Source organism: Macaca nemestrina, chromosome 3, assembly GCF_043159975.1.
Source record: "Macaca nemestrina isolate mMacNem1 chromosome 3, mMacNem.hap1, whole genome shotgun sequence".
Classification (NCBI taxonomy): Eukaryota; Metazoa; Chordata; class Mammalia; order Primates; family Cercopithecidae; genus Macaca; species Macaca nemestrina.
This window is the reverse complement of record NC_092127.1, coordinates 26,721,533-26,748,807: the sequence shown is the minus strand read 5'-3', so window position 1 is coordinate 26,748,807 and position 27,275 is coordinate 26,721,533. Positions and strand designations below refer to the sequence as shown.

The 27,275-nt window shown below is 37.1% G+C and overlaps 1 long non-coding RNA gene across 1 annotated transcript in view; it reads right to left on the bottom strand.

Annotated features, from left to right (window-relative positions):
- Positions 1-454: 454 nt before the first annotated feature.
- The window catches only part of LOC139362154 (uncharacterized), a 98,569-nt gene continuing 71,748 nt past the window's right edge, over positions 455-27,275 (bottom strand). The window contains exons 2-3 of the long non-coding RNA XR_011620496.1: positions 4,323-4,387; positions 455-503 (exon numbers count right to left, since the gene is read on the bottom strand). This is a non-coding gene — a long non-coding RNA (uncharacterized lncRNA). The remainder of the gene's footprint in view (positions 504-4,322; positions 4,388-27,275) is intronic.

Sequence of the window (27,275 nt, the reverse complement as noted above, 5' to 3'; positions counted from 1 at the left end):
ACATTCCTGTCTCTCCATATTATGATCACTTTTGAAAGGAAGGACAGTATATTTGAATACTATGCTTAGTGCCTAGTACAGTAACTGGTACATAGCAATACTTACTAAATAGATATTGAATTAATTGAATTCTGAAATTTGTGCTGCTGAAGAGTTTCACGAATTATCTTTTTAGGGGAGAAAAGATTTCTTTTCTCGTCTGATATGATTTGGATCTGTGTCTCTGCTCAAATCTCATGTTGAATTGTAGTCCCCAGTGTTGAAGGTGGGGCCTGGTAGGAGGTGATTGGATCATGTGGTTGGATTTCTCCTTTGGTACTGTCCTTGCTATAGAGAGTTCTCATGAGATCTGGTTGTTTAAAAGTGTGAGGCATCTTCTCCTTCTGTCTTCTTCCTGCTCCTGCCATTTGAAGTGCTGGCTTCCCCTTTGCCTTCTGCCACAATTGTATGTTTCCTGAGGCCTCCCCGGAAGCTGAGCAGCTGCCACCATGCTCCTGTACAACCTGCAGAATCATCAGCCAATGAAATCTCCTTTTCTTTACAAATTACCCAGTCTCAGATATTTCTTTATAGCAGTGTGAGAATGGCCTAATACATCACCCATCACTAGGTTCACAATGGAGAGTCTTATAACAAAAAACTAGATTAACAAGAGAAAAGTATACATTTATTTAATATAAATTCTGTATCACACAAGAGCCTTCAGTAATGAAGACAATAAATAAAGAGATAAACTTGAGTATTTTTAGACTTAGGTTTAATAAAGAGTGGACAGTCATGGAGAAGTGTGATTGGACAAAGAGAGTATAACCTAATAGTAATGAACAGGGGTGGGGGCTTAGCATGGCCTGTTTACTCAGATTCTTCACTGTGCCCCTGCACTTCAAACGTAAAGATGTTCCTTTCCTCTGGGTATAAGGAGGGCTGTTCTCAAGTGGGGGTCTTATGACCCACTTCAGAGGAGAAAGGTGGGAGTGGTCACAGAGTGACCTTCCTAGGTATTGATTGATACCAGCTTCAGGGGAAAAGGATCAGGGGAAGGTGAGAATGGCCTTCTTGAGTCTACTGTTTTCTCAAATGCCAAGGTACCGTATTTTGGGGTAGTGGGCCCTAAACCCCATCATCATGAAGGCAGAAAAAGGAGGAAATTACATGTTCAAAACTACAGTAGACTGAAAGTTTGAGAACTATATGAGAAACCAAGTAATCCAGCATGGCTAGATGAAAGGCTAACTTGGAATAAATGACAGCCAGTTAAGCTAAGAAGAATGATTCTATTCAAATGATAAATGTCCTGGTGTCTCATGCCAGAGTCAGAACTTTCCTCTGTAGACAAAGGAGAGTCAATAAAGATTTTTGAACATGAGAGCAATGACTATATAATTAAATCAAATTATCTGTGTTTATGATTGCACTACGGGAAAATGGCCAGTACAGTTTTACCAAATTTGGGGGATATAGTTGAGATCAACTATGTGCCACACTCAAAATTATGAAAGCAGGTCATTTTGGAGGATTCCTCAAATAAAATAGTTAAAATAGTTTCAAACTGAATTAGAACAAGAGCAATATTGTACTCCAGTCTGGGGTAATATTACATACATACCAAGATATGATGAACAGGGAGGAAACAATGGCTTTATATATAAGCCCTAAATTGAAAATCATAAAGGCATAATACTTTAACAGATAGGTGAGGCCTTAGTCTTTTAACAGCTAGTTTTTAAAGTTAACTTCAGGATGAGATGTTAAAATAAGATCTCAAATACCATAATATTGAAGATATGATGGGTTAACGCAAGAAACAAATTGATTTGGCTATAGATATTGTAGGGAAGGAAAAATGTCTTTTTTTCCTACATATTTTAAGTTTTCCAAATAGGGCACTGTAAATTAAACTCCTCAAAGATAGATATGAAATTAAATAATTCACACTTAAAGCTGTTGGAATTTTAAGTTATCCTGGGCCTTCAAGGAATGTAGCTATGCAACCTGAGTTACATAGCATGCAGCTGCAACGTCTGCCTTTTTTTCTGAAAATAATTAATACCAGATGGTGCCAGAGATAAGACCCTCCCATTAGATCACTACCCCTCCTCAAGGAGTAATAAAATAATCTTGCTTGGAATGTAGCAACCAGTAACCAAACAAATCACTATGGCATATGTTCCTGGTCTTGTATGGAAAATGTTATAATTCTACTAGAACTTTTCTGTCTCTGCTTATATAAGTAAAACCCTAACTCTTCCACTTTGGAAACACTGACCCCATTTGTTTGCAGTCAGTGTTTTCCCAGATGGCCATCCTGAAGCTTTGCACTCGAATAAACTGTATGTAATCATGTTTTCTGAATCTCATCATTTAAGGTTGCTATCGTGGCAACCACAAAGGGATAAAAACAGATCTCTAATAATCTCTGTCACTTTTCTGACAGCCAGAGCCATGGTACCAACATGAACAGTTTTCATTCATCTGACTTCACCAGTCAATGGGATCTCTGGTAAGGCTGTCTTGGTCTGAATCGTCCTAGATTTGCTTGAGCGGCACACATTTCTAACTCAACAGGGTTGGAATTGAAGCTCTGCTGTAAGGTAGTTTTATGTGTTACTCTCTAGAGATTCTGCTAATTGTAGCTTTGTGGTTTTCACTTTTCTCTGAGCTTAAGGTTTTGTTTGAGATTACTCATTATAGTTATGAGAACCTTTTCTCATGTTCAAAATTTTGGAGGGGGACAACACTTTCTGAAAGGAGGAAGTGAATCTTTATGGCTTATACAAAAATAAAAGCAAAAAATTTCCTGTAAAACTAGCCAGATTCTGAAACTCCGTTCAATTAATAAATCTAAACTTTCTCCATGAATAACCAGAATTATAAACGGCTCTATGTAAATAAGTCCTGAAAAAGGAGATGCCTCTTCCTCCCAGCCCCAGGCACCTTAAGCAGCTAAGTTCTTTTAGGAGTGTTGAAGTTTATTGCTCATGATTTGAAACAGGAATTCCTTGTGAACATACAAGGAATCTTCCTTAATCCCGTGAGCACACATAAAGGTGTATCACCTGATGCCTTAAGCACCCAAGTTTCTTGGGATCACTGAGACACATAGAGTGAAGAAATGACTCAAGGTGACACCTTGAGAAGCTATTCCCATAAGCAATACATCTGATCCCAAACACTTTCCACTAGGTTTTCAATCATTCAGAAAAAAAAAATGTAAATTATAGACAATCGTATCTCTAAAACTGAGTCTTCCTCCTTGAGGAGAGATCCACCGTTAGAAATACCAGCTGTAGCAAACCTCCATATGTTGTTGATTGCCTTCCCAACTGAAGGTGAGTTCTTTACTGTAATAGACCAATGCCATCAATTTTTTAGCATTCCTGTGGATAAAGATAGTTTATTTCTCTTCACCTTCCCCTGGTAAGACAGACAATGCACATGGACAATCATTTCTTAAGGATATACTCAAAAAACAACTTCTTTTTCACAAATATTCAGATGTTAATTTCCCTAGGAAAACCACCTTTATATAGTATGTAGATAACTGACTTCTCTGCTCAGAGTATAAGCAAGCCTCCATACAGGATGGAATTTCTTTATTATACAATTAACTTCAAAGGAATACAAGGCCTCAAAAGAAAAACTTCAGTTTTGTCAGAAACAAGTAAGATATTTCAGTCATCTAATATCAAAGGAGGACCTTTTTATCAATCTGGATAGAATGAAAGGATTACTAGTCTTCCCTACCCCCAAAACTAAGAAACAATGGAGAGGATTTGGGGGATTAGCAGGATACTACAGAAATTGGATTCCAACCTTTTTCTTTAAAACTCAACCTTTATATCTTCTTTTAAAATAAGGTAAGCCAGACCTCCTGGAATAGACAGAGGAAAATCAGTTACCAATGTAAGAAATTTAAAAGATTGTTACAGATGCCCCAGCATTAGGAATCCAAATTACAATATCCCCTTTTCATCGTTTGTTCGTGAAAATCTGGGAAACACCGTACGTGTTCAAACTCAAATCCATAAGATCAAAATAGAACTGTAGGATACTGTAGTTAATAGTTGGATTCTGTGGCTGAAGGATTTCCATTTGCATAAGAACAGTAGCTTTTATAGCACTGTTAATAAGAGCAACTGAAGAAATAATGAGATCTCTCCTCATTGTTTTTGTCACATTCTGTGGGAGTGCTTCTAAATTCACAACACACTCAACAGTATTTGGTTAGTAGAATGACTTTTTATGAAGTTCTTTCTCTCTCTGCTCCCCATATTACAATTTCCAGATGTAATAATCTAAATCCTGCCACTCTTCTGCCCTACCTTCAGATGGCATGCTGCATGATTGCATAATCTTAACTGACCAGCTTCTTTCTCCTGGAACAGACCTGAAAAAAAAAAAAAACCCTTACACTAATGGTATTTGGTTTACAAATGAGTCTTACTTAAAGGATGAATCTGGAATTTATAATGCAAGTAATGCCATAGCATCTTTGGCTTAAAAATTTGAAAGTGCACATCTTCCAGGAGCAATCTCAGCCCAACAAGCAGAGTGAATAACATTAATTAGAGCCAAACAGTTGGTAAAAGGAGTGAATGTTAATATTTACACAGATAGCAGATATGCTTTCATAGTAGTTAAAGACTTCTAAAATGCTATGGAAACAAAGTTTTTAACCTCTTCCAGTCAGTCCATAAAAAACAGATGCCTTGTTTTAAATTTATTGGAAATCATGCTATTATCAAAATCATTACTGTTATCAAGAGTCTAGGCCATTAAACTCAGACACTCCAGCAAGCATATAAAATCAGCTAGCAGATAGTATAGCAAAAAAAGGCTACCCTAGAGATATCTGAATTAAAAAATTGGCCCAATTTAGGTTTAAGGAAGTACCTAATTTTGATATAGAATTATCGCAATGCAAAGCCCCAAAAACAGAAGAAGAGACTTAGGAAACAAAGGCGGAAGTGTACTCCTCCAAGACTAGGCTGTGATATGGTCCAAATGGTCTACCCTCACTTCCAACCAAAATACAGTCATCTTTCTTAACTTATGTACAGGACTTAACTCCTGAGAGCCTCAATAAAAAGATTGCTTGGGGAAAATAGTATACTGAAAACATTCTTCAACTGTTGCTTATAAGGTATACAATGACTGCAAAAGCTGCCCAAAACAGACCTTTACATAGTTCTCAAGGTCATATTTCTTTACCAAAAGGCCCTTTTGAGGCATGGCAACTACATTTTATTCAGCTACCACAATCACATTCTAGTTTTCTCTTTGGATAGAAACATTTCCATACAGAAGAGCAACAGCCTTAGCAGTAAGTAATATTCTCTTAGAGAAAATTGTTTCAATTTAAGAGTTCCTTTAGAACTTCATAATGACAAAGTTATTCATTTTACTGATACATAATTTAGTCAGTAAGAAAAGTCTGGCCCTTTCTCCAACATTTTTACTGTGCCTCTCACCTTTGTCATTTATGTTAGTGAAACATACAAATGGAATAATTAAAACTCAATTTACAAAATTAACTGAGGTTTTTTAAGTTCCTTGGCCAAAAGCTCTCCATTGGTTTTGCTTAACCTAATATCGATCCCTTTTGGTAAATACCAGAGGTCTCCATTTGAAGGTATAACAGTCACACCTATGAAATTGTCTCCAGGAAATTGTAAATGTATGATATTAAAAGGGGATATGCTGTATTATTGCAGTGGCCTTATAAGACAGCTAACTAAAAACTGTAATTTAGTAAAAGACTCTTTCCATAGTAGGCTCCTGGGAGATAAAACACTCAAAGATCACAGACTTTAACCAGGAAATTTCGTCTATTGGAAACAGTATCTTTCAAAGGACAAAGGTGAAACGGATTGTCTTAGGTGCTCCTAGCCAACCCTTGTGCCACTGAGCTGAAGGAATTTAATCCTGGATCTATGTCACCCATTTAAGGAAAGCAGCTTTGCTAATTTGAACTTTATCTCAAACAACTGATAAAAAATTAAAATTCTTCAGAACCAACAAGGAGGAAAATATGGCATCTGAGGTAATCAGCTTTCCCAACACACCAGCCCAGGCCTGTATCTAAATAAACACAACATTGATCATTGTTAGTAGATAGGGAAGTTCCTACCAAATTTCTTTCTTTTTGTTGCTATCTCTTACTTTTGTTGTTATTATCACCAGCTGTTGCCCATGAAATGAACCTCTCAAGACAATGCCAACATATTACAGAAATACTTGTTGAGTATGCAACCTCATGTACGTCTCTGCTGGTTCTGGCCTACTACGGTGGGTATATCCTTTCGAAGAACAAGATTGGATAGAACATTCGAAATAGATCCATGTTTCTCAAAAACAGTCATCAGTGCTTAACGCCAGTATGACTAAGAAGGAGGTACATCACTGGCCTATTAAACACTTTACAAAACAAAGGACATGGGAAGAACTTTTATGTATAAGAGACCAATTTGTTAGCTTTCACACTCATGCTGCCCCAGTTGAAAGATAAGATAACTGGATTTCAAAATAATGCAACACAGATTTGGAACAGTTTGATCAGGCTTACCCACTGTTTTGGTCAACTTAGCTTGCCCTTTTATATTGGGAACAAAAGAATCACACCAAATATACATGGCCCAATAATGCTAAAAACATGAAATAGATGCCTAAAAAACATTGTGTCCACATCATTCGATTACAAATTACTGTTTGACATACCACTGAATGGGCACAGTGACCAGGCAATTTTTCGCTAACTCCAAACAAAATATCTTGGCTGGGCAGAGCCAGTCCATGGCCACAGTTACCACTAGGATGCTTAGGATGATGTTCTTTAGGTTATGCTTCAGCACAAGGTCGAATACACTTTCAAAGCCCACAGTCTTTCTCATTTACCATCTTGTTGGGTTCATTCTACATTCCACTGCCATTAATTATTGAGGTATTAATATAATCATTTAGCTTCCATCTTTGTGTCACAACTGGGTATTGAGTATGTAATATCATGTAGAAGCCCTAATCAGCTGTACAAAAAAAAGGCCCCAAATAACAGCCACATAAGCATTTCATTTTTAAACAATGAACTAACTTTTATGGGAAAGGCTGTGTTATAAAACTATATGACTTTAAATATGCTCACTGGAGCCCAAGGAAGAACCTCCACTACCGTAAAAACTGAGAGTTGTGTCTATATCCCAAATAAATTAGATAAAATCACTCAATTAAGTGTTGATAGGAAAACCTAAATAACTAAACTTTCAGACCCAACACCTTTTCTGAATGATTGGCTAAAGAGCTGGTTTGGATCTCAGGAAACCTGGTGGCTTATTACTTATTCTAGGAATTATAGTCATTTGTTTTGTTTTGTCATGTTTTTGTCTTCACTGCTGCTACTGCATTTGTTTTCCATGAAGTCAATATACAGCTTAAAAAACTAAAATAATGGCCATTCAAAAAATTGCATTAATTAAAGATGCAGCCATATAGCCTGACTCAGGTCACAAATTCACTTCTCTCTTGTTGCTTTAAATTTGGCCTATATTCCACCAGCTTTGTAGCCTGAAAAGTTGCCCCTGCTGTAGAACATGGTACTCTCTGAATGAACCTTCCTAGAGATGCAGGACTAAGCTCCATAACATAAAAAACGCTAAATCCTTTGAGTTTATCTATAATAATTTCTTCTAAAGATCTTGGTGGAAATGTAAAATTAAATAATTTCAACTAAAAATAATTACAACTTGAAACTTCTGAAACTTTAAATTATCCTTAGCCTTGAAGGGATGCAGCTTTGCAACCTAAGTCACACAACTTCTGCCTTTTTTTTTTCTGTATATAATTAAGACCAAATGGCACCAGAGAAAAGACTCCCCTCCAGATCATTATCCCTCCTCATGGATATATAAAGTATAAATAACCTTCTTTGGAATGTACAATCTATAACCAACCAAATCACTGTGGTGTACACACCTGGATTTGTATGGAAAATTGCTAGCAGTGGTGGGTATCCAGGTTACTGGTGGCGAATCCATAAAGATCTTCAGCAACCTCAATTCTTGCCTCCTCAGAAGAAAGAATTTGACTGAGGAGCATAAGGCAGAAGAAGAGATCGAGGCAAGTTTTAGACCAGGAGTAAAAGTTTATTAAAAAGCTTCAGAGCAGGAATGAAAAGAAAGTAAATTACACTTGGAATAGGGACCAGTGAGCAAGTTGGAGGACAAGTGCCCCATCTGACATTTGACCTTGGACTTAGGGTTTTATATGCTGGCATACTTCCAGTATCTTGCATCCCTTTTCCCTTGATTCTTCCCTTGGGGGTGAGCTGCCTGCATGTGTGGTGGTATGCCAGCACTTGGGAGGTGAGCCTGCACAGTGTGTTTACAGTAGCTGTACGCATGCTCACCCAAAGCATTCTTCCTTTTCTGGTAGAATGCCCCCAGAAGGTTATATACCGGTTAAACTCTGCCATTTTGCTTCTTAATGTGCATGCTTGAGCCCACTCACCAACTCCTGAGATCTTACTGGGAAGCTGGTGATCATCAGTTTCAGGGTTTTCCTGTCTATGGGAGACTGCCTTTCCCTGGAACCGCTGAGACCAATTATTATTTTAGAGAAATAGTTAACCACCACCTGACCACCACCTGATGGTTGACTGACACTCCTGGTTGGAGTAGGGGTCCTCTCCTCCCCTTCTCATGTTTGCCTGACTATCCACTGTAACAAAATGTTGTAATCATACCAAAATGTTTCCATCTATGCCTATAAAGTGAAACTTTAACTCCCCCACTTTGGAAATGCTGACCCCATTTGTTCAGTCAGTGTTTCCCAGGTTTGTAGTCAAGTAAACTCTATACCTAATCATACTAAGCTTTGCAGTAAAATAAGCTGTATACCTAATCATACGTTTAAAATCTCATTATTAAAGGTTGACACAAATTAACGAGAGAAAAGCAAACAGTAGTCTATTATTATGTGTATTGAGCGTGTACAAATGGAAGTGCCCAGCAATGACAACCCAAAGGATGATTAAAACATAGGCTTGAATACCACCTTAAGCTAAACCAAGGAAAAGGAGTTTTTCAGCTTCTAGGTGGTGGAGGCAAGTTATGGGAAGGTGACCAGGAAAAAATATGGAAAACAAAGGCTGTTGACTAAGCTTTGTTATGCAGAGTTAAGTCAGTGCCATCACTATTGAAAACAAAAATTGTTAAGAGTTCGCTTCCTGGTACAAGTGAGATTTATTTTACAAATGGAAATTTCCTTTATAAATGTAATTTTCCTTTACAGAAGAAAAAACTCTACTCTGTTTTTAGAGTTTTGTCTGCATCTGCTGGTTTTTAAATGGGCTTTACTTTAAAATAACCCAAATGTCAAGTAGGCATGTTTTGGGGTGGCATATTCTAGTACTCTTCAGTCAAACACTCCACAGGAAGTTAGAGCTCCTTGAACACACTGCCTTAAGTCAAGCCTCAGACTGATCAAATTCTGTGGATATGCCACTTAGGGGCCCTCCAGGTATATCATCTTTTATTAAACATGAGAACTAAGCACTTGTATACAATAAAATGTTGTTTGTATGCTGTTCTGTTTTATTACATGCCATGGAAGAACAGGAAAAAAATGTCCACTGTAATTTTATTTTATTTTATTATTAAATATTTCAGCAAACAATAGAAAGTAAAAGAATGACAGAATAAGCACTCATACTTTTATTCTTTAAACAATCTATTGCGTTTCTACTTTCCAGCTATGTTCATCATTTCTAAAATGTATATTTTATTTCCAGACTTTCAGATCTATCTTTTTTTTTTAATGTATGAGTTCATTTATTTATTCTTTCATCAAACACTTACTCATTCACATTTAAGAGTCTGAAAATATATTCCATTTAAGTTGTAATATACTATATATATATTCCAATTTTGTGGGTGAAATATGTAATGCAATATAATATTTTATAGTAGTTACATATCACATATTATATTTAATTCAATATAATGTTTTATACTTTATTAAAAATCATATCACATTATATACTCTGCCTAGGTTATATATCCAATATTTATATTAATGTTACATACAAACATTAAAGTTAGAAAGTTGTAGGGGATTTTTTCTTTTGTATTTTTTGGTTCTCCTAAATTTTCTATAATAAATGTATATTATGTACTTAGAACTTTAACAATTTTTTTTTTCAAGAACATAACCTGATAACTAAACTATCCTACTTTCCCATTTCACAAATGAAAAAGCCCAGGCTTTCCTGTCTGATAGCATCAGCTCTGTTAAAGAAATATTCAGCCTCTATGAACTTGTTACAAACCTTTGTCTTCGGAATTCTGGATCACCACCTATTAAGTACTTTCTAAGCAGGCGGGGAAAGGACTGCGGGCTCACACGCACATACACGCTCACTCACACTGGAGAATAAGGAGAACGCAGGTTATCACCCTGAGTGGCGCAGTTTGACAGCTGCAACTTCTCAGTGCTGGCTGTGAAACTGTGGCCTCTGAAAACCTGAGGAGTTGTGATATGCCTGCACCCACCTGAGCATTCATCATCCCCTTTATATAAATGGAAGCAGCAGCAGCCAGTCCCATCAGCCCTATAGAGAGACATTGAACATGTCGGTCTAACTACAAATGTAATTGAGCACATATTGCCCTTACATGGCAAAGGAAGTTCTCCCCCAAATCTTAATCTAGAAGGGAATGGGTACTAGTTTCAGCAGAATGGGATCATCAGACGTAGCTGCCATGGAAGAAGGGACTGGGAAGAGATTGCTAACAGGGCAGTGTGTTTTCTAAAGGCAAACACTGGACAAAATCTCTCCCTGTGATCACGAGACTCACAAAGACACGACAGCTGGGTGAGTCAGCTGGCTTCTCCCCAGAATGAGCATCAAGACACTTGCCACCCTAAATACGTATCAGGTTTGAGATACACATGCCAGCTTCTGGCACAAGCAGGGTTTCCCTCAACTCTGCCATTGTATTGGTTCCTCTTGTTAAAATAGTTAGAAAATTAAGACTCTTTTTTTTTTTTTTTTTTAGTTAAACCTACTTTATTGCTAAAAAATGTTAAGGATTATCTAAGCCTTCAGTGAGTTGTAATCTCTTCGCTGGTGGAGGGTCCACAATGTTGATGGCCTATCTTATCCTTTTTGACAACCTTTCAAAACTTGACCATACTTTTAAAATTACTTTTTATTTCTTCAAATGCATTCAGATACTGAATATAAAATATTCAGATCATTAAAGGATTTCCAGCATTTCTTAGTTTTTTTTTGTTGTTTCTATTGATCTTTTTCATAGTTTTTTTAATGAGTTTTATCTTTTAAAAATTTATTTCAATCATCTGAAGTTTATTTGGAAGAACTCTTTAATGCCCAAGTTTAAGTTTTTTAGGAGATTTGGTATATGCAACAGCCAGGTGCTATACAAAAGATTTATGTTTTACATTAATTTTTTTTTTCTTTTCAGTTTCGGGGCAGCTACAGAGGTAATATATACAGTCTGACCTCAAACCTATATAATAACAGATTTGGGTTAGAAAACTAAAGAGAGGCGACACATCTCCTCCCTCCATACCTGAAACCCAAGGCTGCGATGGTTGCCTTTCTGTCTCTCTGTGGGGAGAGTTGGTCTGGATGATCCTTTTTTGGTCTCCACTTGATTGTGAGTGCTCTTCAGTGTTCCTATCCCTGTGTGGGGGTCTTGGCTGGATTTCCTACTTGAGTAGGTCCTGTGCTTTGCTTTCTTTCCCTAGGTCAAGTCCATTAAAACAAAGGCCTGGGAGCCATCAGGGTTGACGGATACCCCAGGATAGCTGTTGGCTTTAAGACTTTTGCCACTTCTCTGAAGTCTAGATTTTTCATTGTTTTTGTCCTCTTTGAGAGTTCTCTATCCCTTTTTGTTTGTGTGTAGGATGTCTAAAAAATGTTTGTTTCCAAGCGCTTTAACATATTTTTTTGAAGTATTGTTCACTGTGTCTGCTTCATGAAATGTCTCTCTCAAATAAAAATGTAAAGGCGAGACACTTTCTCACCATACTTTTAAGTTCTATCTTTTACTTTCTCTAAATTTTCAAACATCTTGAAAGTGTCGCCTTTAATCATTATTTCAATTTTCTTACTGTCTAGTCTTAAGACACCTTGCCTATAGTAAGGCCGTCGTTTACTTTTCTTCAAAGTGAGCTATGTATCAAGTAGTAGATACTCAGAAATCTGCACAAAGTCCGTTTATTCCAAAGTGCTCTTACGATGAACATCTGCAGAAGGGAGAGAATAGAAGCCCAACGGAGCAGAGGAGCAGAGGAGACTGCAATGCAGTCTCAATGGAAGCCTCAGCTGACGCTAGTGCGAGTTTTGAAGATGAGATGAAACTTCAGAGCTGTCTGTGGTGGGGGCAAAAGAGCCGGGACTTTATACCCGTATCAGTCAGTCATTGGATGTAGGCGGTCACAGGAATGGGGATGTGAACTTGAGTTAAGTGGCTTTCCACAGCTGAGGCAAATCCCAAAGAGGGTTGGTCGTTGAGGACCGTGTGCTGGCAGCCCTGGCAGCAGCTAGAGTAATAAGTTATTTATCTCTGAACAGGGATCTGAGAGCTGCATCCTGGAATCCACCACGCGTGCTTATCACTACGCCATCATCAATTTTTCTTCCATCCCTATCACTCTGGCTGTGGTCACTAATGACTTCCATGTCTCTGAAGCTAAAGCAGATTTTTCTGTTTAGTAGGTTCTTTTTTATCTTTTCTTTTCTTTCTTTCTTTCTTTTTTTTTTTTAATAGGCATGCAGTTCTACTTACCATTTCCTCTTCTTCAAAAGCCCTCTTGTCCCACTTCTGTGCCGTGGCTTTCTCCTCTATTTCTCCCTCCTCCCTTGCTGTGCTGTGGTGCTCTCCCTTCCTGGGTCATCCTTCCCTACACTGAACCCGGGCTACGTCTCAGACTCTCTCCTCTCCCTCTTCTATGCGCTCTCTTTAAGTGATCTAACTTACATCTCTGGTGATAACTAGTTTTTGAAGGTTATGAATATTTAACTAAAATCTCTGTATTGCCAAAATGTTTTTCAAAGAAAAATGTATCCATTACAACATCAGTAGCAGTACATGTGTATATCCGTAATGATTTATATATTAATATGAAATAGTTTGAAAACAAAAAAGAATAAGCACCCATATATTTACCACCCAGGTTAAGAAATAAAATATTACAAATACATTTGAGGCAGTTAATATACTCCTCCCTGACAATAACAACATTCCTTTCTGTGAACCCTATGTTAACCACAACACTAAATTTGGTATTATTGTTTACCCACAGATAATTGCAAAGCTCCCTAGACCTATCACCATGACCTTCTTTGAATAAAGACCGTCTTACCATTTTTACCAAGTATCAGGGATATTTTTTTCTTAATAAACTTTATATATGTAATCAGTTTCAGAATGAATTCATTCAGATACAAGAAAAAATAACCTTTTTCTTTCTCATAACTGCCTTGACACCCACTCTTTAATCATTCCTCTCCAGCTCCAAGGAAAATCTTGGCAAATTTTATAACTTTTCCAGGACTTCTTTGATATTCATGAATAGGCTAAATGTTAGGTATTAGAGTTACATCAAAGTTAATGTTAGACCTGGTTTAGTGGCTCACACCTGTAATGCCAGTACTGTGGGAGGCTGAGGCAGGTGGATCAATTGAGGTAAGAAGCTCGAGACCAGCCTGGCCAACATGGTGAAACCCCGTCTCTACTAAAAATACAAAAATTAACTGGACATGGTTGAGGGAACCTGCAATCCCGGCTACTTGGGACGCTGAGGCAGGAGAATCACTTGAATCTGGGAGGCGGAGGTTGCAGTGAGCCGAGATTGTGCTACTGCACTCCAGCCTGGGAGACAAGAGTGAGACTCCATCTCAAAAAATAATAATAATAATTAATGTTAGACTTTCCATTTTTTTGTTCAGTTTAAAGATTTCTCCTGTCTTTAGTTCAAATCTGATTGAGCCTCAGAAGCTTCCAAATATTAAAAGACTCAAGGTTGAATTATTTAATAATTTTCCATCTCACTGCTATACTCCTTTTCCACACCAACCTTTTCTTTATCATTATTGGGGTAGAGTTAAGAGGAAAGATAGGAAGGAGATAGATAAGAAAAGAATAGTGCTTTCTTGACTGGTGGAGCCTGACTGGCATTAATGCCATGCAAGAGTAGTTCATGTTCAAATGCTGGCTCTACCTCTCAGTCTAGGGATGCTTAAATGGAGGCTTTCCATTTAAGTAATGGCCCTCTGCCTGTTGATATTCAATTTTTTGCCGATGGTCGGAATTGCCCCCTGCCCCTACACACACTTTGACACACATGCACACACCTACACACAATCTGCTGATTCAGCTGAATACTCTGAAGAAAGGCCCTTTTTAATATGACCCAAGCTCGATACATAAAAATGAGTCTGAAAGTTTTCTTTCTTTGTGGAAGCTGGTTTGGGTAAACTATATATTTGGCTATAATAACCTCATCTATATAATCTTTGTTTTCAAATGTATTTGTACAGAGCTAAGTAAACTGGTTTCTTCTTTTAATTTCTTTGGCTTCCCTACTTAGTTTCTTTTACTTCTGCATCAGAGGGGAAAAATATACCTAGAAAGTAAAGACTGAGATATGTCTGTGAAGTTATTGGACATTAAATAAGATTTTTAGCATATGAGAAAAACCTAAACATTATTTATATGGAGAAAAATTTACACTGGCTTCAGATATCTCAACAATATTGAACACCATAGACAATACTGCAACACATGCAAGATCCTCAAGGAAGTGTAACCAATGTACAAAAATGAAGAAACTGATACTTGTAAATATTTAAGAACTCAATTGTTGTTTCCGTGAGTTTATCTTTAGGAAACTATTAAATATGTATTCCAACCTGCCAAAACAATAACACAATTTAGGGGAAATAAATGATGGTCAATTTTTAATATATTTAACTGCAAAACTAAAAATATTTTTAATGTGAGGATTAGGGTGATGAAATATTATGTTACTTTAGAGTATAGAAATACTACCTTTTTGAAATTGATAGAGGAAATCAGCTGATTGACTCATCAGCTGGAATTTAAAGTATAACTTAGAGCTGTTAAATAAGGCATTAAAATATGACAATATTTACAAAAAGATAAACACAAAGAATGATAATATTATTCACTTAAATTGGAGAATTGAGTAAAAGAGAGGAGAGTTGATATTTGTCAACTTTTATCACTGTTCATATTAGGAATATAATAGATGCTATCTAAAGAAAACACATAACTACTCAATCGTTGGTTGAAAATAGATAATACTCAAGGGTCTTTTATACTAACAAAATAATAAAGATAAACACCAGAAAAACATATAAATTGTAATCTAATTATAAACAGTAGATCCATACACAAAACAAAAAACACAAAGAAATAAAACCTTGTAATAAAAGACTTAAGAAAGAATTACAACAGAAAATATAAGAAAGTAATATCACTAAACCAAGACTAAAATTTTTGCCATTATGATAAATATGAGTTTATTTATATAAAATGTTATTATTACATCACAATAAAAATCCACCTAATGCTGTGAAATGCACCTGAAGCAAGGTGATTCAGAAAGCTTTCTTAAAAATAATATGCAACTATAACACAAGTACCTATCAATAAAAAGTAAGAAGTAAAGATCATAGTATCAGATAATATGCATTTATTTAATAATAGTATGCAGTCTAAAAGGATGGTTAATAATATTAACAAAAACAGTTCCATAAAGAGGATATAACAGCAATAATTCATGAAGCTACTATTAATAATTAGGAAGAGACACTCTAGACATAGGAGAATTTAAATTTCTTAGTCCTTAAAATATTAAATAAACAAAATCTATACGATTATACAGAAAACCTAAATAATACAACTAGTAACTAGTAAGGTAGATATTTACATGTATTTTATGTGTGTATACATATGCACAATATATAATATATACATATATATAATATGTACATATAATATGGTAAAGGAAAGTATATATAATATATAATATATGCACACATTATATATAATATATGAATATATACATAAGTGTTATATATATTAATATATATACATATATATGGGAAATTTTTCCTGAAAGTATTTATCTTTGAAGTTTCCACTAGTTATTATTTTCCAAGCACTTAAAGAAATATACAGCCTAATATAAACCCAGCATACTTTATTATTTCCAAAATGCATGAACATACTTAATTTCCTTTTTAGGTGCAATAATACCAAAAGAGACTTTATATACTTAATTTTTCTAGTCTCACATATTGTTCTCTATAACTCTGAAATTCTCTCAGTAAAAAAATAATGCCATCACTAACATTTACTACATCTCCCACATGAAGGGGAGTGCATTCTCAGTGATATTAGCAATATGATTCTTACAAGTATGTATACACAAAAATTGATTTGTTCTTTTTGTTAAATAGGTGATTCAGTCAAAGGATTTTTAAATACAAATAAGTTAATGTTCTGTCTAAACAATAACGAGTAATGAGCTCGTAAAGATTAATTATGTGAATCAAAAATTTAACTAGCTGACTTGAATGCATAAGTAAGATATGTAGAATTGTGTCCATTGTGCCTGGTCTAAAAACATTACTAACATGCAGAATTGCTATTAAAACTCTACGCTACTCTTTCAGCCAATGAAGATTTCTAAAAACAAAATAATGAACAATAAAATGTTTTGAGTGAAAATCTGGCACTTTTTTTTTAGCAAGCTGTATCATATATAATAAGTGATCTTGATAAAATAGCAATAATGTGAATGGTAAAAATTGTATAAAGATAGAATAAGGATAGATTCAAAAAAGTTATGGTAAAGGTAGGTAAGTTTTCATAGGTAAAAATTACAATACAGGCAGACCATTTTAAAATGCCCAGAGAGAAATTTTTTCAAGATTTGTTAGTTATTTGCTAGTGATTCAGATGAAGATGGGAAGTACATAAATAATATGGTCATACAAGGAAGAAATCAGAAATAAAGGATCATAAACAAAAGATGGGAAAAGGAAAACAGAAACAAAGATAGTGCCATAAATGAGTATAGATCTAAAGGGATAGCATTTTTAATGACTTAAGCTAAGACTGAAATGTGACATGGAAAGAAAGCGTTAAAAACAATTTTTATTTATATTCAAAGCATGAATAACAATTGTCAAGAGATAGAACAGTTCTGATCAAACCATGGTACATTGACTTAAATGAAACACAATTACCCAAATTTCAGTATGCTACCACTCTTGTCAATAAAATTCTCTATAAACCTACAAATGGCACATCAATATTGAAAATGGAAATTGAAGTCTCAGAGAAGTAAATCACCTGACCACTCTAATTGGAACATTTTATGTAAAACTGTGTGTGCACAAGATAGACATTAAATGAATGGAGATCAAATGAAATTTAAAAGATTTCAGCAAAACAAAAATTATCTAATAATTGTATATTGGCTTGTTATTGAATTGCTTTATTTTACCATGATTTATTCCAAGGTGCGAATGGTCCAGTAGAAGCTGAATGACAACTTGGAAATGAAGCTCCAGGAGGAAGACATGTGCCTAGCTCCGAAACTCTGTAATTCTTTTAGACTGCATAATGTAAATTGCAAAGATTTTTCTTAATCAGTAATTAAGATTATGGGGCTAACATATATATCAATAAAAGCATTTATCATGGCATATTTGCTTTTTAATTTATTTGTTCATTCATTCATTTATCTAACATTATGAAGTTAAATTAGCTAGATACTTAAAAAATATTAAATTTTCTCTACCATGTGAAGTATATAATACAATGTAATACAGTTGGATATTTGTCCCCACCCCTCATGTTGAAATGTAATCCCCTATGTTGGAGGTGGGGCCTGTTGGAAGGTGATTGGGTCACGGTGGTGTGTCCCTCACAAATAGCTTACTGCTGTCCTTGAGATAGTGAGTTCTCATGAGATCCAGTCATTTAAAAGTATGTGGCACCTCCCTACCTTTTTTCGCCCCTGCTTCCACCACATGATGTGTAGGCTCCCCCTTCATCTTCTACCATTACTGAAAGCTCTCTTAGGCTTCACCAGAAGCTGAGCAGGTACCAGCACCATGCTTCCTACAAATATGGCAGAACTGTGAGCCAACTAAATCTCTTTTATTTATAAATTAGCCAGTTTCAGGTCGTTCTTTATAGCAGTGCCAGAATGGCCTAGTACAGAAAATTAATACTAAGTGGGACATTGCTATTAAGCTATCTGAAACTGGGAAATAGGCAGAGAATGGAAGAGTTAGGAGGGCTCAGAAGAAGACAGGAAGATAAGGGAAGATTTTGAACTTCTTAGAGACTGATTAAATAATTGTGACCAAAATGCCGATAATTATATGAATAGTGAATGCCAGGCTGAAGTCTCAGATGGAAATGAGGAACTTATTGGAAACTGAAGCAAAAGTCATACATGTTATGCCTTAGCAAAGAACTTGGGTGCATTGTGCTTCTGCCCTAAGGATCTGTGGAAGTTTAAACTTCTAAGTTATGATTGAGGGTACCTGGAGGAAGAAATTTCTTTTTCTCTTTCTTTTTTTATTTTGAGACTAGGTCTTGCTCTATCATCCAGGCTGGAGTGCAGTGGCATGATCTTGGCTCATTTCAATCTCCACCTCCCGGGTTCAAGCAATTCTCATGCCTCAGCCTCCTGAGTAGCTGGGATTACAGGTGTGAGCCACTGCACCTAGCCTGGAGGAAGAAATTCCTAAGTAGCGAAACATTCAAGTTGTGACCTGGCTGCTTCTGACAACCTATGCTCAGATGTGGGAGCAAAATAAATGACTTAAAGTTGAATTTGTGTTTAAATAGGAAGCAGAACACAAAAGTTTGGAAAATTTGCAGCCTGGCCATGTGGTAGAAAACAAAAGCGAATTTGCAGGGAAAAAAATCTAAGCAGGCTGTAAAGCAACCACTTGCTAAAGACATTTCCATAATTAAAAGGAAGCCAGTCCCCATGGGGACTCTGCATGGGGCCTCCAATCCCACATTTCCCCTCTAAGTTACCCTAACAGAGGTTCTCTGTGAGGGCTCCACCTCTGTAGCAGGCTTCTACCTGGACACCTAGGCTTTTCCATATATCCTCTGAAATCTAAGTGGAGGTTTCCAAGAATCTACCACATTTACATTCTGTGCATCTGCAGGCTTAATATCACATGGAAGCCATCAAGGCTTATGGCTTGCATTATCCAAGTCTTTCAGACTCTAGAATGGTAGATCCACCAGCAGCTTGCTCTCTGTACCTGGAAAAGTGGCAGGCACTCAACAACTTGTGAGAACAGTCATGCAGGTGAATCCTGGAAAGCCACAGGGGTGGAGCTTCCCAAGGTCTTGGAAGTCCACCCCTTGCACCAGTGTGCCATGGATGTGAGACACAGAGTCAAAGAAGATTATTTTGGAGCTTTAAGATTTAATTATTGCCCTACTGGGTTTTAGACTTGTGTGGGACCCGAAACTCCTTTCTTTTGGCTGATTTCTTTCTTCTGGAACATGAATGTTTACCCAATGCCTGCACTCCCATTGTATCTTGGAAAGAAATAACTCATTTTGATTTTACAGGCTTATAGTTAGAAGGAGATGAGTCTAAAATGAGACTTTGAAGTTAAACCTAGGACTTTTGATTTAATGCTGGAATAAGTTAAGACTTTGGGGAACTACCAAGAAGGCATGATCGTATTTTGCAATATGAGAAGGACATGAGATTTGAAGGCAAGGGCAGGGATGGAATGTTATAGTTGGGTATTTGTCCTGCCCAAATCTCATGTTGAAATGTAATCCCCAATGTGGAAGGTGAGTCCTGGTGGGAGGTGATTGGGTCATGGATGCAGATCCCTTTTGCTTATGGCAAAAAAATCTTGATACTAAAATACCAATTCAGATAGAAAGAATAAACTACAACCAAGACCATAAATTATTCTTTTGCTTATGGCCAAAAAACTTGATATTAAAATACCAAGCAAATTATTAATAATTATTAAAAGTGGGTAGTAGTCATTAACATTTATTGAGAGAGCTTTTTATATGCCAAGCAGAGTGCATTTGACTATGTTCTCATTTTCACTCACAACACTACGAGGTAGGCACTGTAATTCCTCTTTCATAGATGCACTAGAGGCAAGGTCTTTGCCCCTCCCACACAGATTTCTGAAAAGTTACCGTACGTGTGTCTCTCATTCTACCTCCTCAACCTCTTGTGCCACTGCCACTCCTGAGACAGCAAGAACAACCCTACTCCTCCTCCTCTTCCTCCTCCTCAGCCTACTGAACCCATAAAGGATAAAAACCTTTATGATATCCACTTCCATTTAATGAATAGCAAATGTATGTTCTCTTCCTATGATTTTCTTAATAACTTTCTTTTCTCTAGCTTACTTTATGGTAAGATACAGTATATAATACATACAACATACAAAATTTGTGTTAATTGTGTATGTTATTAGTAAGGCTTCTGGTCAATAGTAGGCTACTAGTAGTAGTTAAGTTTCAGGGAAATCAAATTATCTGCAGATCTTTGTCTGCTCAGGTCTGTGCCTCTAACCCCCATGTTGTTCAAGGATCGACTGTACATAGAAAGAATATAATCTTGGTGCCTTCACTAAGAATCTGTCCCGGGACAGAGCATATTATCTAAAGTTTTGTAGTCTATCCCCTCCCAGTAAAAAGAGTTCATGGAAAAGAAGGTTAAGTAGAAATTTGCAAGCAATTGTTTTTCTCCTGGAGCATAAGAGCAAATGGAAGTACATAATTTATGTAAGAAATCTGTAACAAATATAGCATCATTAAGCCCTCTTGTCCAGTCCTTTATTTCTCCTAAGCCAGATAACAGTTTTTTATGTAAGAAAATAAAATAATAAAAGAAAACATTGTGACAGAACTCTCACAATCCTCTACCCCTATTTTGACACATAGACACTACACACACACACACACACGCACACACACACGCACACACACACGCACACATGCACGCACACACACACGCACACACGCGCGCGCACATACACGCGCACACACACACATGCGCAGAGAGACAGAGAGACATTCACTTATGCCCATGTTATTGGCATTGTAGTGTCTTCTTAAAAGCTCATGAATATACCTAAAATCCGTAGAATCTAAAATAAAAACTGTCATATTTCAATAACCATTGAGGACTTTGACTAGATAGCAATATAATAATGTTAAATAAACTTTGTGTTTTGTCAACATACATGTAAAAAATGTTAATACATGCCGATTTTACAAAATGTATAGAATTTTCAAAGTTCTAGTAGACAAGAACCTTGGTGTTTTAATATTGCATTTCCTTCGGCTGGGCGCAGTGGCTCACTCCTGTAATCCTAGCACTTCGGGAGGCCAAGGCAGGTAGATCACTTGAGGTCAGGAATTCGAGACCAGCCTGGCCAACATGGTGAAACTTCGTCCCTACTAAAAATACAAAAGTTAGCCAGTCATGGTGGGTGCACCTGTGGTCCCAGCTACTCAGGAGGCTGACGCAGGAGAATCACTTGAACCCCGGAGGCAGAGGTTGCAGTGAGCCTAGATCACGCCATTGCACTCCAGCCTGGGAGACAGAGCAAGACTCTGTCTCAACAACAACAACAAAAACATCATTTCCTTAATTTTCCTTTTCTTTTCAAAATAAGGACAACAATTCGCTGAAAGGCCATGAGTGTAATCCTGATGAACCAAGCAATCTTGCCTTCAGATACAAGGAATGAATTACAAGCAAGTGTATAAATTATTCTTTTGCTTATGGCAAAAAAATCTTGATACTAAAATACCAATTCAGATAGAAAGAATAAACTACAACCAAGACCATAAATTATTCTTTTGCTTATGGCCAAAAAACTTGATATTAAAATACCAAGCAAATTATTAATAATTATTAAAAGTGGGTAGTAGTCATTAACATTTATTGAGAGAGCTTTTTATATGCCAAGCAGAGTGCATTTGACTATGTTCTCATTTTCACTCACAACACTACGAGGTAGGCACTGTAATTCCTCTTTCATAGATGCACTAGAGGCAAGGTCTTTGCCCCTCCCACACAGATTGTAACAAAGCCAAGATTCAAACCCAGAGGGTCTAACTCCAGAGCGCTCAGTATTGCCTCTCAATGGCATTGAATCCTTATATACAAACATACAGAATATATTTTAGAAAATATATACAAGGGTAAGGTTTAGAGAGTTTAAGAAAATGTATTCTGACAGTAAAAGTCAATGTAACTTTTGCATACCAGAAAAAATAGTTTGATATCAGCAGTTAATTGGCATGGACACTGGGTTCACAGACATGGATTTAAAATGGTCCTGCCATTTTCTAACTATGTGTGGAGAAAGAAAGATACGGATACTGAAGGGCAAATGGTAACCAAGTTTGTTAAACAGTTCAGCAAACACATTTATTCTTCCTACCACAGACTAAGACTGCATTTCCCAGCATCCACAGAGATTGAGTTTGGCCATGTGAAAATGCCTATACAACAGAATGTGAACAGAAGAGAGGTGTGCCATGCTTTGGTTAAGATGTTTAAAGAGTTAGTTTAAAAGTAGTTATGCCTTCTCCACTGTCTTTAACTCATTCCTCCAGCTTGCTATAGTAAGCATAGAAACCTTAGAAGCCACAGTGTAAAGATAGCCGAAGAATAAAACAGAATAAGCCTGACACAATCACTGTTTGGAAAAGAGATGCCTATAATTCAGCTGCACTTGTTACAGACTTTATATAAGCAAGAAATAACCATTATATCATTTTTAAGCCATTATACATATTTTGTTTGTTTGCTACAGCAGGTAACATTATCCCAGCTGACCGTACCTTATTTCCGTCTTTTTGTAGCCCTGTTAAACAGTAAAATTTGATAGAGAGCAAGGATTTTGATAGAGAGCAATGATTTTGTAGCTGATCTGCTGAGGTTTAAATCCGATCTCTACCACTTACTCACTGTTTGTGATCTCAGATGACTCAGATACATTCATATGGCCTAAATTTCTTCATTTTTAAAAAATGGAGATTATAGTAGCAATGCCTAGAAAAATTGTATAAAAATTAAGTGAGAGGTTCCGATTCAAGATGGCTGGCTAGAGGTAGCTCGTGCACGGCTGTCTCATGAAGAGGGGTCAACATAGCAAGTCACTATAACACTTCCTGCAAATCATCTAAGAGAGCACACAGAGAGTCATCAGAGAAGTGACAGGACCCATGGAAAGCAGAGAAGACAGAAGCCAGGCAGCCACCAAGCTGGGACCCGCGTGAAGCCGGGAGAGGCATCCTAACGCAGGGAAAAGGTGAATGAGTGAGAGATTTCTGGAGGTCCACACCTCCATCATGGACCTTTACAATCCTAGACATAGGAAAGCCTCCTTGGCCCCCCCCCGCCCCCTGGACCTCTAGAGAGAGAGCCTCCAGCTACAGAGTGTGCAGAGGCACCACTCAAACTTACATGGAACCCCAAGGCTTCTGATCCCTGAGCAGTCCCGTACCAGCTACCACCACTTCACAAAGGAAGAAGGCCAGGCACTTTCATGTGTCCCCAGGATACAACTTTGATGGCTGGAAAGCAGCTAGGGGCAGTGACTAACTTGTAAGACGACAGTGTTGAAAGCTGAAAAGCAACCCATTAGTACCATGGAACTCTGAACAGGATTAGTACCTCTGAAGTAGAACAACTAAAAATAAGAGAAAGGATTAAGACTCCAGAGCTTTTAGACCCCTAGGTAGTCTTACTTTATGCATCTGAAGAAATTCCTCCGTTCCCTACGGAGGAAGAAGCCTGAAAAGTTATTTTCTAAAACGGTTTTAATAGAGGATCTCAACATTGGCAATTATTAGACATAGCTGAGCAAGAACACAGCACTGAAGACAAAAGGATTAAATGAAAGATTACCAAGGAAATGTAGACAGCTCCAACTTTATTATTGTTGGGGAGAAAAAAAAAATTCCTCTTCTTTGTTAAATTCTGCATGTGGTGGCAAGTGAATTAAAGTGACAAAAGACAATAAGAGGGGAAGAGGTTCATTCATATGCATACGGAAGCCCACAAAAAAAGTAGGGAGCTCAGGAAATAGTTAAAATTAGAGGCTTATAGACTTTTTTGAAAATAACAAATAGATTTATTTAGGAAAGATATATAGGTTTTTATGACAGCAAATGAAGACAAGAAGTTTTTATTATATTTGTTTATATGACTGCAGCGGTTTCTCTACCTTCATCATGGTCGTAACATCCTCCTGGATAGGGCATTTATGGAAGCTTGATTTCTCAGAAGCTGCTGTTTTTCGTCAGATAAGGGAAGTTCCAAATAGATTTTATTATGCATCTGTTGAATCTCAAATATCTTCAGTTAAAAATAATTTTCGTACCAACTCTGAGGTTCTGAGCTGGTCCCCATATTATCACACTAGATACCAAGAACTCAGACCACCAATCTTGTACCACCCTCCACAGTGAGTTAGACATCAACATTTTTTTTTCTTTATTATACTTTAAGTTCTAGGGTACATGTGCACAACATGCAGGTTTGTTACATATGTATACTTGTGCCATGTTGTTGTGCTGCACCCATCAACTCGTCAGCACCCATCAACTCGTCATTTACATCAGGTATAACTCCCAATGCCATCCCTCCCCCTTCCCCCCTCTCCATAATAGGCCCCGGTGTGTGATGTTCCCCTTCCTGAGTCCAAGTGATCTCATTGTTCAGTTCCCACCTATGAGTGAGGACATGTGGTGTTTGGTTTTCTGTTCTTGCGATAGTTTGCTGAGAATGATGGTTTCCAGCTGCATCCATGTCCCTATAAAGGACACAAACTCATCCTTTTTTATGGCTGCATAGCATTCCATGGTGTATATGTGCCATATTTTCTTAATCCAGTCTGTCACTGATGCACATTTGGGTTGATTCCAAGTCTTTGCTATTGTGAATAGTGCTGCAATAAACATACGAGTGCATGTGTCTGTATAGCAGCATGATTTATAACCCTTTGGGTATATACCCAGTAATGGGATGGCTGGGTCATATGGTATTTCCGGTTCTAGATCCTTGAGGAATCGCCATACTGTTTTCCACAATGGTTGAACTAGTTTACAATCCCACCAACAGTGTAAAAGTGTTCCTGTTTCTCCACATCCTCTCCAGCACCTGTTGTTTCCTGACTTTTTAATGATTGCCATTCTAAGTGGTATGAGATGGTATCTCACTGTGGTTTTGATTTGCATTTCTCTGATGGCCAGTGATGACAAGCATCTTTTCATGTGTCTGTTAGCTGTATGCATGTCTTCTTTTGAGAAATGTCTGTTCATATCCTTTGCCCACTTTTTGATGGGGTTGTTTGTTTGTTTCTTGTAAATTTGTTGGAGTTCTTTGGAGGTTCTGGATATTAGCCCTTTGTCAGATGAGTAGATTGCAAAAATTTTCTCCCATTCTGTAGGTTGCCTGTTCACTCTGATGGTAGTTTCTTTTGCTGTGCAGAAGCTCTTTAGTTTAATTAGATCCCATTTGTCAATTTTGGATTTTGTTGTCGTTGCTTTTGGTTGAATCCCTGAATAGACCAATAGTAGGCTCTGAAATTGAGGCAATAATTAATAGCCTACCAACCAAAAAATGTCCAGGACAAGACAGATTCACAGCCGAATTCTACCAGAGGTACAAAGCGGAGCTGGTACCATTCCTTCTGAAACTATTCCAATCAATAGAAAAAGAGGGAATCCTCCCTAACTCATTTTATGAGGCCAACATCATCCTGATACCAAAGCCTGGCAGAGACACAACAAAAAAAGAGAATTTTAGACCAATATCCCTGATGAACATCGATGCAAAAATCCTCAATAAAATACTGGCAAACCAAATCCAGCAGCACATCAAAAAGCTTATCCACCATGATCAAGTGGGCTTCATCCCTGGGATGCAAGGCTGGTTCAACGTACGCAAATCAATAAACGTAATCCAGCACACAAACAGAACCAAAGACAAAAACCACATGATTATCTCGATAGATGCAGAAAAGGCCTTTGACAAAATTCAACAGCCCTTCATGCTAAAAACTCTCAATAAATTCGGTATTGATGTAATATATCTCAAAATAATAGGAGCTATTTATGACAAACCCACAGCCAATATCATACTGAATGGGCAAAAACTGGAAGCATTCCCTTTGAAAACTGGTGCAAGACAGGGATGCCCTCTCTTACCACTCCTATTCAACATAGTGTTGGAAGTTCTGGCTAGGGCAATCAGGCAAGAGAAAGAAATCAAGGGTATTCAGTTAGGAAAAGAAGAAGTCAAATTATCCCTGTTTGCAGATGACATGATTATATATTTAGAAAACCCCATCATCTCAACCCAAAATCTCCTTAAGCTGATAAGCAACTTCAGCAATGTCTCAGGATACAAAATTAATGTACAAAAATCACAAACATTCTTATACACCAGTAACAGACAGACAGACAAATCATGAATGAACTTCCATTCACAATTGCTTCAAAGAGAATAAAATACCTAGGAATCCAACTTACAAGAGATGTAAAGAACCTCTTCAAGGAGAACTACAAACCACTGCTCAATGAAATAAAAGAGGACACAAACAAATGGAAGAACATACCATGCTCATGGATAGGATGAATCAATATCGTGAAAATGGCCATACTGCCCAAGGTAATTTATAGATTCAATGCCATCCCCATCAAGCTACCAATGACTTTCTTCACAGAATTGGAAAAATCTGCTTTAAAGTTCATATGGAACCAAAAAAGAGCTCGCATTGCCAAGACAATCCTAAGTCAAAAGAACAAAGCTGGAGGGATCATGCTACCTTACTTCAAACTATACTACAAGGCTATAGTAACCAAAACAGCATGGTACTGGTACCAAAACAGAGATATAGACCAATGGAACAGAACAGAGTCCTCAGAAATAATACCACACATCTACAGCCATCTGATCTTTGAAAAACCTGAGAGAAACAAGAAATGGGGAAAGGATTCACTATTTAATAAATAGTGCTGGGAAAATTGGCTAGCCATCAGTAGAAAGTTGAAACTGGATCCTTTCCTTACTCCTTATAGGAAAATTAATTCAAGATGGATTAGAGACTTAAATGTTAGACCTAATACCATATAAACCCTAGAAGAAAACCTACGTAATACCATTCAAGACATAGGCATGGA